This window comes from Solanum pennellii, chromosome 7 (genome assembly GCF_001406875.1).
Source record: "Solanum pennellii chromosome 7, SPENNV200".
NCBI lineage: Eukaryota > Viridiplantae > Streptophyta > Magnoliopsida > Solanales > Solanaceae > Solanum > Solanum pennellii.
This window is the reverse complement of record NC_028643.1, coordinates 61,671,622-61,681,825: the sequence shown is the minus strand read 5'-3', so window position 1 is coordinate 61,681,825 and position 10,204 is coordinate 61,671,622.

Genomic DNA, 10,204 nt, shown 5'->3' with positions numbered 1-10,204 from the left:
TAAATATCTTCATAACAATTTCATAAATTAAATAAAGTTTCTTTATTAAAAATCATTATAAAAAATGTTTGAGAAAATATTTATCCTAGAATCTGATAGTCGTGTTACCAGAACATATACATAGTCTAGATTACATGGATGTAACAAAAAAAAGAAGTCTAAGTTCAAAGGGTGAACTAGAAAGAGAGTGTATATCCTCTGGAAGAAAAATTTTACCCTTTGAATTCAGGGAACATGGGATTCACATGTGAGATTGTGTATCTATCACCAAAATATGTCATATATTCAATAAAGAATGAACAAGTGCAAAAAAAAAAACAAGTGCAGCATCAGTACATAAGAATGATACTATATTAGTAGGATCATAATATAGCTCCGATATATAAAATATGAAGACGAAATTGTAACTCCATAAACTAAAACAATACATATGTAACTCATGTCAGTGACATACACAGGACTCTCAGTCATTAACCTGACTTAACCATTACCTGAAAAATGTAGTGCATCACCACAATCGAATAATCTCGGTTCAATCATTGAACCAACACACAATAAATCAATCGACCATATACCATGCATGGTACATGACCCAACATTAATGAAAGTTGTACCAGCCTTGGCACCCTAAGCAATCCATTAGATTCCTAGTACCAAGCGTTATACCTAAGACAATCAATAATTTATATTAGGTGTTGTGACCAAACGAATCGAAATCAAAGACAACACATAAATGACAATCATAATGAATACAACTACATTTGTAAGACCACAAGTAGTTAAGAAAATTTTATTTTATATGATTGACAACAAGATATCGTATTTGCATAGACTAGTGGATTCACTTAGTAGTTCAGGTCTATACTAACGGCAAGGTATAGGACAGTCCTCTTGCAACGTGAGGTAAGACGTTATACCATCCCTTAGGCTCATAATAATGGTTGTCGATCGGATAATCTTCCACAGAAACTATATTACTTTCATATATAAGTAAAGTTGAGTTTATTATTGCATTTTCTTTAACCAACTAAGTTGTTTACTATTTTACAAAGCTTTATATATATCGCATGTGTTCTATTACTTTATATTAAGTTGAGTAATTCATGAGGTGATCAGAACGAAGGTAAGTTTCTTCTTACTCCTTTCAAGCTTAAAGGTGTTGTTTAGCACTCCAACTCGCATACTCGTATATTCAATGTATTGATGACAGTTGTCATGCATCGTGTTCTCATGCAGACGCGAGCAATATGAATCAGCATCCACCACCTCGTTGATCCAGTTTGGGCATCCAGAGTCAGTGGTGAGCCCCCTTTCATCCCGAGGACTCTTTTATTGCTTTCAGTCATTACATTTATAGAATGTTGAGGGGTTTGTCTTTCATAGACAGATAGTTAGTCAGATAGTCCAGTTTGAGTCTCTATTTATTTACAGATATTTTATCATGAGATTTAAGTGTCATTTTGGCAAAGTTATTTTATTTTAAGTAATTCTTTGAGAATGTCTCGTTCTTATAATGGGTTGAGTCTTCCGCTGAGTTAAGTAAGTCAGGACAAGGGTCCGCTCAAGGCCAACAATGGTCATTGGAGGCCGGCCACGTCCAGGGGGTAGGCTCGCGGCGTGACAAACTTGGATTCAGAGCACAAAGTTCAAGAGTCCTAGGGAAACCATGAAGTCGTGTTTGTAGAGTCCTAGTTATCGGTGTGAAGCGCGCCACATCTATAATCAGGAGGCTAAAACATTTGGAATTTCTCACTTCTTTCATATACCTTCTCGTAAGTTAGAGTCCATCTCTAAAAAAGTTTTCCTCTAATTCATGCTTGCGCATGTTTCAGATCATCATGCCTCTACGAAGAGCAGCAAGATGTCGTCCAGCCAGAAGGAATGTTAACGAACCAAAGGTACCTACTGCACCAAACGTGCAACCTCTAAGAGAAGTCACAAATGTTGAGTTTCCTGAGGCTATCTGGATGTTAAGCCAAGCAGTGACTAACCAAGTTAGGCAATAGAGAGGAGCTCGATAAGAAGAGACTGACACCTCGAGGATTTGCAAATTTCTCAGAATGAGTCCTCTCAGCTTCATCGGTTTGAGCACTACTGAGGATCCATAAAACTTTGTGGAAGATTTAAAGAAGGTTTTTGATGTGATGAATGTGGTTGATGTTGAGAGAGTTTAGCTACCTGCATATCAACTGAAAACTGTGGCTAGGACTTGGTTCGATCAGTGGAAGGAGGGCAGATATGAGGATGCACCACATCCGAGTTGGGACTATTTTGAATCGGCTTTCTTGGGGCATTTTTTTCCTCGAGAACTTAAAAAAGGAAAAGGTACGGGAGTTCCTTACACTGAAACAGGACTCCTTGAGTGTTTATAGTATAGGTTAAAGTTCACCCAACTGCCTTGCGATACTCCTGATATGGTTAAGGATATGCAGAGCAGAATGAGCTTGTTTGTCGCCAACTTGGGTCGTGCATCAAGAAAAAAGTCATAGCTACAATGCTGATCAGCGACATGGACATATCCCGATTAATTGTTTATGTGCAGCAAGTTGAAGAGGAAAAGTTGAGGTACAGAGAAGAGTCTGGAAAGAATAAAGCTAAGACTGGGAATGAGTCTGGGCAGCAGAAGGGTGGTTCAATTGGCTAGAGTTTCAGAAACAAAAGGGGCATTGCACCATCATCTGCTAGTGCACCTGTGCGTAGAAAAAAAGGTGAGTATAATGGCCAGAATTCCTAGAACTTCAAGGCTAGACCAACCGAGTCCCAAGGTAGTGTGGCACAAGGAGGTACATAGGCTCCTGCATGTGGTAGGTGTAGTAGAAATCACGCTGGTAAGTGTAGCGATGGCCATTTGGGTTGTTTCAAGTGCGGTAAAGATGGTGTCTTCATGAAAGATTGTCCTAAGAATAAGCAGGGTGGTGGAAATCCATGCAATAGAGCCCAATCTTCATCAGTTGCTCCACCAGACAGGACTGCACAGAGGAGTCAATTCTGGTACAGGCAAAGGGGTGAACCATCTCTATGCAATCACTAGCCTCCAAGAGCAAGAGAACTGTCCAGATGTTGTCATGGGTATAATAAAAGTCTTTACTTTTGATGCTTATGCTTTGTTAGACCCTGGAGCAAGTTTATCTTTTGTAACTCCTTATGTTGCAAATCAGTTTGAGTTTCTTCCTTAGAAACTTTGTGAACCTTTTTGTGTTTCTACCCCTGTTGGAGAGCCTATTCTAGCAAAAAGAGTCTATCGTGATTGTCCTATTTATATCAATCACAAGAACACCATGGCTGACCTAGTGGAGTTAGACATGGTAGATTTTGATGTCATTTTAGGTATGGACTGACTTTGCCTGTTTTCAATAGATTGTAGAACTCAAGTCTTCAAGTTTCAGATTCCTAATGAGCCTGTTATAGAGTGGTGTAGTAGTTCAGTAGTGCCTAAGGGTCGTTTCATTTTGTACGTTGAGGCGAGAAATTTAGTTTCAAAGGGATGTATCTGTCACTTAGTCCAAGTTAATGACTCAAGTGTTGAGGTACCTTCCCTTTAGCTAGTTCCTATAGTAAATGAGTTTCCAGAAATCTTTCGTGATGACCTACCCAGAGTCCCTCATGAAAAAGAAATATACTTCGGCATAGACATCATTCTACATGCTCATCCTATCTCTCTTTTGCCATATAGAATGGCACCAGCAGAGCTAAAAGAGTTGAAAGAGCAGTTGAAAGATATGTTAGATAAAGGTTTTCTTTAACCAAGTGTTTCACCTTGGGGTGCTCCGGTCTTGTCTATGAGAAAAAGGATGGTTCCCCTGAGATGTGTATAGACTACCGTCAATTGAAGAAGGTTACCACCAAGAATAACTATCCTCTTCCAATGATAGATGATCTTTTTGACGAGTTTTAGTGTGCTTCCTGCTTCTCAAAAATTGATCTCAGATTAGGCTACCATTAATTGAAGATTAGGGAATATGATATTTTAAAGAGAGATTTTAGAACCAAATATGGGCATTATGAGTTTTTGGTCATGTCCTTTGGTTTGACCAATGCGCCTACAACATTCATGTATCTTATGAATAGAGTTTTCAAGCCTTATTTTGATATGTTTGTTATCATCTTCATTGATGACATACAAATCTATTCAAGGAATAAAGAAGATCATGCTAGTCACCTCAGAATAGTACTTCAGACATGTCACGCCCCGATCTATCGCTGAGAGGCGGACACGGAACCTAGGACCAAAATTGATCCCAAGCTAACCCTGCTGGCATGATTATGAGCACACTAAAGATAATAAACTGAATGTGGAAGCTAAATCATAGTTTAAAATGAAAAGGTGGGGAATACCCATATTCTAAAACTAAGATAAATGAAATATTGATGAGTTTAATACAAGGAAGTTATTAACTCAATACTAAGCTGAAATTAACTATGCCTGAAATAAGCCTCTAACTGACTAGAAACTAGAAATGCTGGGACAGGACCCAGCTAAGTCTAGCAAAAATTGAAACTAAATAACTAAAGGACTGAAATGAACTCATGACTATTGTCCTCGGAATGAAGACACACTACTGAATCTGCTGAACTGGAGATCGAAAATCGATCTAACCGTGATCTGGATAATGAGAACCTGAACCTACATCACGAGCATATGTAGTGCACATATGTGTCAGTACTTGAAGGTACTGAGCATGTAGGATAGAGTAAAGCTGAAATAATACATAACTGAACAAGCACAAAAGCAAGTATATAATCTGAACATGATATAGATTTTGACTTCTGAGATAACTGAATGCAATGACCAATTTATAACATGCTAAAAGTGAATACTGAATATTCAAATAAATGGTCAATGCAGTGGAATCTGACTGATCTATGGGAGCTACTAATAACCAATAATAAAACCACATGAGCTAAATGTGGAGTCCGATGTATACGCCCCATCGAGAGGACCCAATATACCCTGCCAAATGTATAAAGGCATGATGGTATGATCTCTAAACTGATGCCCACAGAGGGGACTTACAACCTACTTGACTACTAGTTCTGGACTATTGGGTACGTTGAACCCTAGTCCAACTCGGCATTATGCTACTCCCAATGAATTCTGTAATTAATTGATTATGACTGAGTTTTTGTAAATACTGGATAGCTCAAAACTGAACATGCAAATTGAGAATGCAACAATTAATCTGGTAATTATGCATTTATAACTGAGGCATGTTGTTTGTAACAAATTTTAAAGTGACAGAAAATAAATTGCAATCACAAATAAAATATGAAGAAACATGATTTTATTGATCAAGATAGATTGCAGGTACAATTCTGTTGATCCCTTGATTCTACTCTACTAGGATTTATCCATGATTCGAGGGCCGTTAGTGGCGTATTTCTCGAACTATGATGATTTAGATTTGACCTCTCTACATGAATAATCCATCAATTTATGGAGTATCCGAGATCTTGATCTCTTTATGGAATTTCCGAGATGCCTTTTAAGGGAATTTAATACCCTTTATATAGGCATAAACTAGGGTTTAGGGTTGAATAGCCTCCAAGAATTCTTATTTGAGTTGAACACAATTTGTAGCGTCTCAACTCGAATCGAACGCATCTAGTAGAGTCCCACAAAATTTCAATGTCTACAAATGCCCCCTGCTTCAAGGCTTGACGGAGTGTAGACTTGATGAAACTCAAAGACGAGGCTTGAAGTACTCAGTCTTCAACCTTTGCAGCTTTAAATTTTCACATTTGATTTAAGAGAGAAGAGATGAAGGGCAAATTTGGTCCCACTGAGCGTGCCAATTTCGTTTGCAAAAGATTTTAAAGTGACAGAAAATAAATTGCAATCACAAATAAAATATGAAGAAACATGATTTTATTGATCAAGATAGATTGCAGGTACAATTCTATTGATCCCTTGATTCTACTCTCCTATGATTTATCCATGATTTGAGAGCCGTCAGTGGCGTATTTCTCGAACTAGGATGATTTAGATTTGACCTATCTATATGAATAATCAATCAATTTACGAAGTATTCAAGATCTTCATCTCTTTATGGAATTTTTTAAATGCCTTTTAAGGGAATTTAGTACCCTTTATATAGGCATAAACTAGGGTTTAAGGTTCAGTAGCCTCCAAGAATCCTTATTTGAGTTGCACACAATTTGTAGAGTCTCAACTCGAATTGAACGGATCTAGTAGAGTCCCACAAAGTTTCAATGTCTACACATGTATATCTGAAGTAACTGAAATATCTGACCTAGTATGTGTAATTCAAGAACTAAAGAAATACATAGCTAGGGTTCTGAAATTCATGCAATAATCTGAGTAATAACATGATAATCTGATTTGGAACATATAACTAATTAATTCATGAAGTTCTGTTGAAGTTCTAGAAACCCTAGGTCTAATCATGATATGGGAATCAAGAATCTGACTTAAAACTAGGGACCCAATGGGTGAAAGGGACCCACTAGTGAAATCCCACATACCTGGTGATGAAATTCACAGAGAAATATTTGGATTTGGGGGCTGGAAATGCTGGAACCTTACTATGTTTTTGAACTAGGTTCTCGACCTTTTTCTCCTTTTTTGTTTCTAATTTTCTAAGTTTTGATTTATGATTTAACTAAGGTAAGTTTTCGTTATGTTTCTAGGCTTAAACTGACTAAAATCTGATGATTTAGGGTCAAAACGATGTATTTTAGGGTTTAAATGAAGTGGGAAAAGACCAAAGGACCCCTGAGATAATTGCTGTCGGACCAAATGACGACCTGGACTTACGGGCCGTCGTTCAATCGACTGTCCGTCGTTTGGGTCCGTAGGTTGGGTCTGCTCAACAGGCCTTTACTAAAACGGGCATAACTCTTTACTCGGAGGTCTGATTTTAGCAAGTTCGGTGGCTATGAAAAGACAATTCAATTATCTATCATTTAATAGATCATGAGACACCTAATTCATTTTATTCTAAGTGTTATGATCATTTGAAGTTCACCCAACTGCATTTTCCCCCTAACTGTCTGCTAATTTCCACCTACGGACCGTGCTGGTCAATCGTAGTTCTTTTCAGAGAATGGGTGAATGGGGTCTTGATCGAGGGACACAGACTACGGACCGTTGTCTGACCTATAAACTGTAGGTCCGTTCGTCGTTCGACACATAGTCAAATTTTCTGGGCTGCGTCTTGGGAGAGTTTCAGTCACAATCGACGGATGTGCAGCACGGGCCATGGGTCAGACTACGGTCCGTCGATGGTAACCATCGATTGCACCTACAGATTTCTTAAAAGCTGAGTTTTAGTCTGTTTTAGATACGGTGTGTTATATTATCTTCCCCTTGGGAACATTCGTCCTCGAATGAAGACTAAATTAGCTTAAATAGAGGGAGAGAGCTGTAATCCTTACTACTAAACACTGAGAACTGAGTTTCTGACATAATTGAGTTCTAAGAACATCCAAATACGCTGAAAATGCAAGTACAAACTGAGGGAACATGATTCTAAGGCTGAATTCATGCATGAATGACTGAAAAACTGAAGAGGAACTATTGCCTCAAGCTAGAATGGAATCGGAAGGAAAGAGGTGAGGATACTTGCCTTTCATGGTTGCTTCTGCTTCCCAAGTAGCTCCCTCTACAGAGTGACTCCTCCACAAAACCTTGACTTAAACGACTTCTTTATTTCTCAAACTTCTAACCTAATGGTCAAGAATGTCAACTGGTAAATCCTCATAAGAAAGACTATCTTTCACCGCCAGACTCTTTAATGGCACTACAGAGGCTGGATCACCCACACACTTCTTCAAGAGTGAGATGTGCAAGACCGGATGTACTGCTGCTAATTCTGATAGCAACTCTAGCTCATATGTCACCTTGCCAACCCTTTTTAAGATCTTGTAAGGGCCTGCATATTTAGGACTGAGTTTCCCTTTCTTTTCAAATCTCATTACTCCTTTCATAGGTGACACATTCAGGAAAACCCAATCATCAACTTGGAACTCTAGTTCCCTTCCCTTTACATCTGCGTAAGATTTTTGATGACTATGGGCTATCTTAAGTCTCTCTCTAATGATTTGCACTTTATCCATAACATAAAGGACTGAATCTGGCCCTACTAAAGCTGCTTCACCTACTTCAAACCAACCAACGGGAGATCTACATCTACGCCCATACAGTGCCTCATAAGGGGCCATCTGAATGTTGGAATGGTAGCTATTGTTATAGGTGAACTCAATAAGAGAAAGGTGATCATCCCAAGTACCTTTGAAATCGATCACACAAGCTCTCAACATATAGTCTAGGGTCTGAATGGTACGCTCTGCCTGTCCATCTGTCTTGGATGAAATGTTGTATAACTTGAGTACCAACACCCTTCTAAATGACTTCTAGAAATGAGAGGTAAACTAAGGACTTATATCTGAGATGATAGACAAAGGAACCCCATGTAACCTCACAACTTCATTAATGTAAAGCTTGGCATAGTCCTCTGCCGAACTATAGTCTTGACCGCTAAAAAGAGAGAAGACTTAGTCATTCTATCAACTATCACCCAAATTGAGTCATGCTATCTGCGAATACGACGTAACCCTATGATGAAATCCATATTGATTACGTCCCTCTTCCAAGTAGGAATATCGATATCTTGAGTCACAACTCCTGGTTTCAGATGTTCTACCTTGACTTGCTGGCAATTGGGGCACTTACTCACAAAATCTGCTATATCCCTCTTCATGACATTCCACCAATAGACTTCCCGCAGATCATGGTACATCTTAGTGGCACCTGGGTCAATAGAATATCTGGAGTTATGGGCTTCTGCAAGGATATGCTTTCTCAACTCACCCACATCAAGAACACACAATCTACCCTGGTAGCGAAGTACACCATCTCCCCCTTGGGAGAAAACCTCTACTCTCTAATTGCGAACTGCACCCCTAAGTTCAAGTAAGATTGGATCACTATATTGCTTTTCCTTAACCTCCATGCAAAGAAGATTCTGCCCTATTCTGAACTATTACACCATTGTCTGATATGCTAATAAGGCGAACTCCTAAGCGAGCGAGCCTGTGAACATCCTTCACTAGCTCCTTCCTTTCTTCCTCAACATAGGCTACACTATCAATAGATAATCTGCTAAGAGCATCTACTACTACATTCGCCTTACCAGGATGATAATGCACACTCATATAATAATCCTTAAGGAACTTAAGCCATCTCCTCTGGCGAAGATTCAACTCTTTCTGGGTGAACACATACTGAAGGCTCTTATGATCATTGAACACATCTACATGAACACCTTATAAGTAGTGTCTCTATATCTTGAGTGCAAATACTACTGCTGCAAGCTCGAGGCCATGAGTTGGATAGTTCTTCTCATGAACCTTAAGTTGTCTAGAAGCATAAGCTATAACCTTATCTCGCTGCATCAACATACAAACTATTCCAACTCTAGATGCATCACAATAGATCACATAACCATCTGAACCCTCTAGTAGAGTCGAGACAGGAGTTGTAGTCAATCTAGATTTTAATTCTGCAAAGCTTTTCTCATAATCATCTGACCATTAAAACTTGACCATCTTCTAAGTCAACCTAGTCAATAGTGAGTCTATGGATGAGAATCCTTACACGAACCTTATATAATAACCCACTAGACATAAGAAAAATCTGATATATGTAGCAGAGGTAGGTCTGAGCCATTGTTTCACTTCTTCTATCTTATGTGAATCCACTCAGATCCCTTTGCTAGATATAATGTGACCAAGGAAAGCAACGGATAGCAACCAGAACTCACATTTGCTAAACTTAGTGAATAAGTGGTGATCCTTGAGAGTCTGTAGAACACTTCTCAAATGACTCGCATGTTCTTCCTCATTCCTCGAGTAAATGAGGATATCATCAATAAAGATGATAACGAACAAGTCCAAATACTGTTTGAACACTCTGTTCATCAAATCCATGAAAGATGTAGGAGCATTGGTTAGTCGAAACAACAAAACTACAAATTCATAATGACCATACCGAGTTTTGAAGGCTGTTTTTAGAATGTCACTTCCTTTGACTCTAAGCTGATGGTAACCCAATCTAAGGTCTATCTTTGAGATATGGATAGCTCCTTGAAGTTGGTCAAACAAGTCATCAATCCTAGGGATAGGATACTTATTCTTGATTGTAACCTTGTTCAACTGTCTATAGTCAATGCACATTATAAGAGAG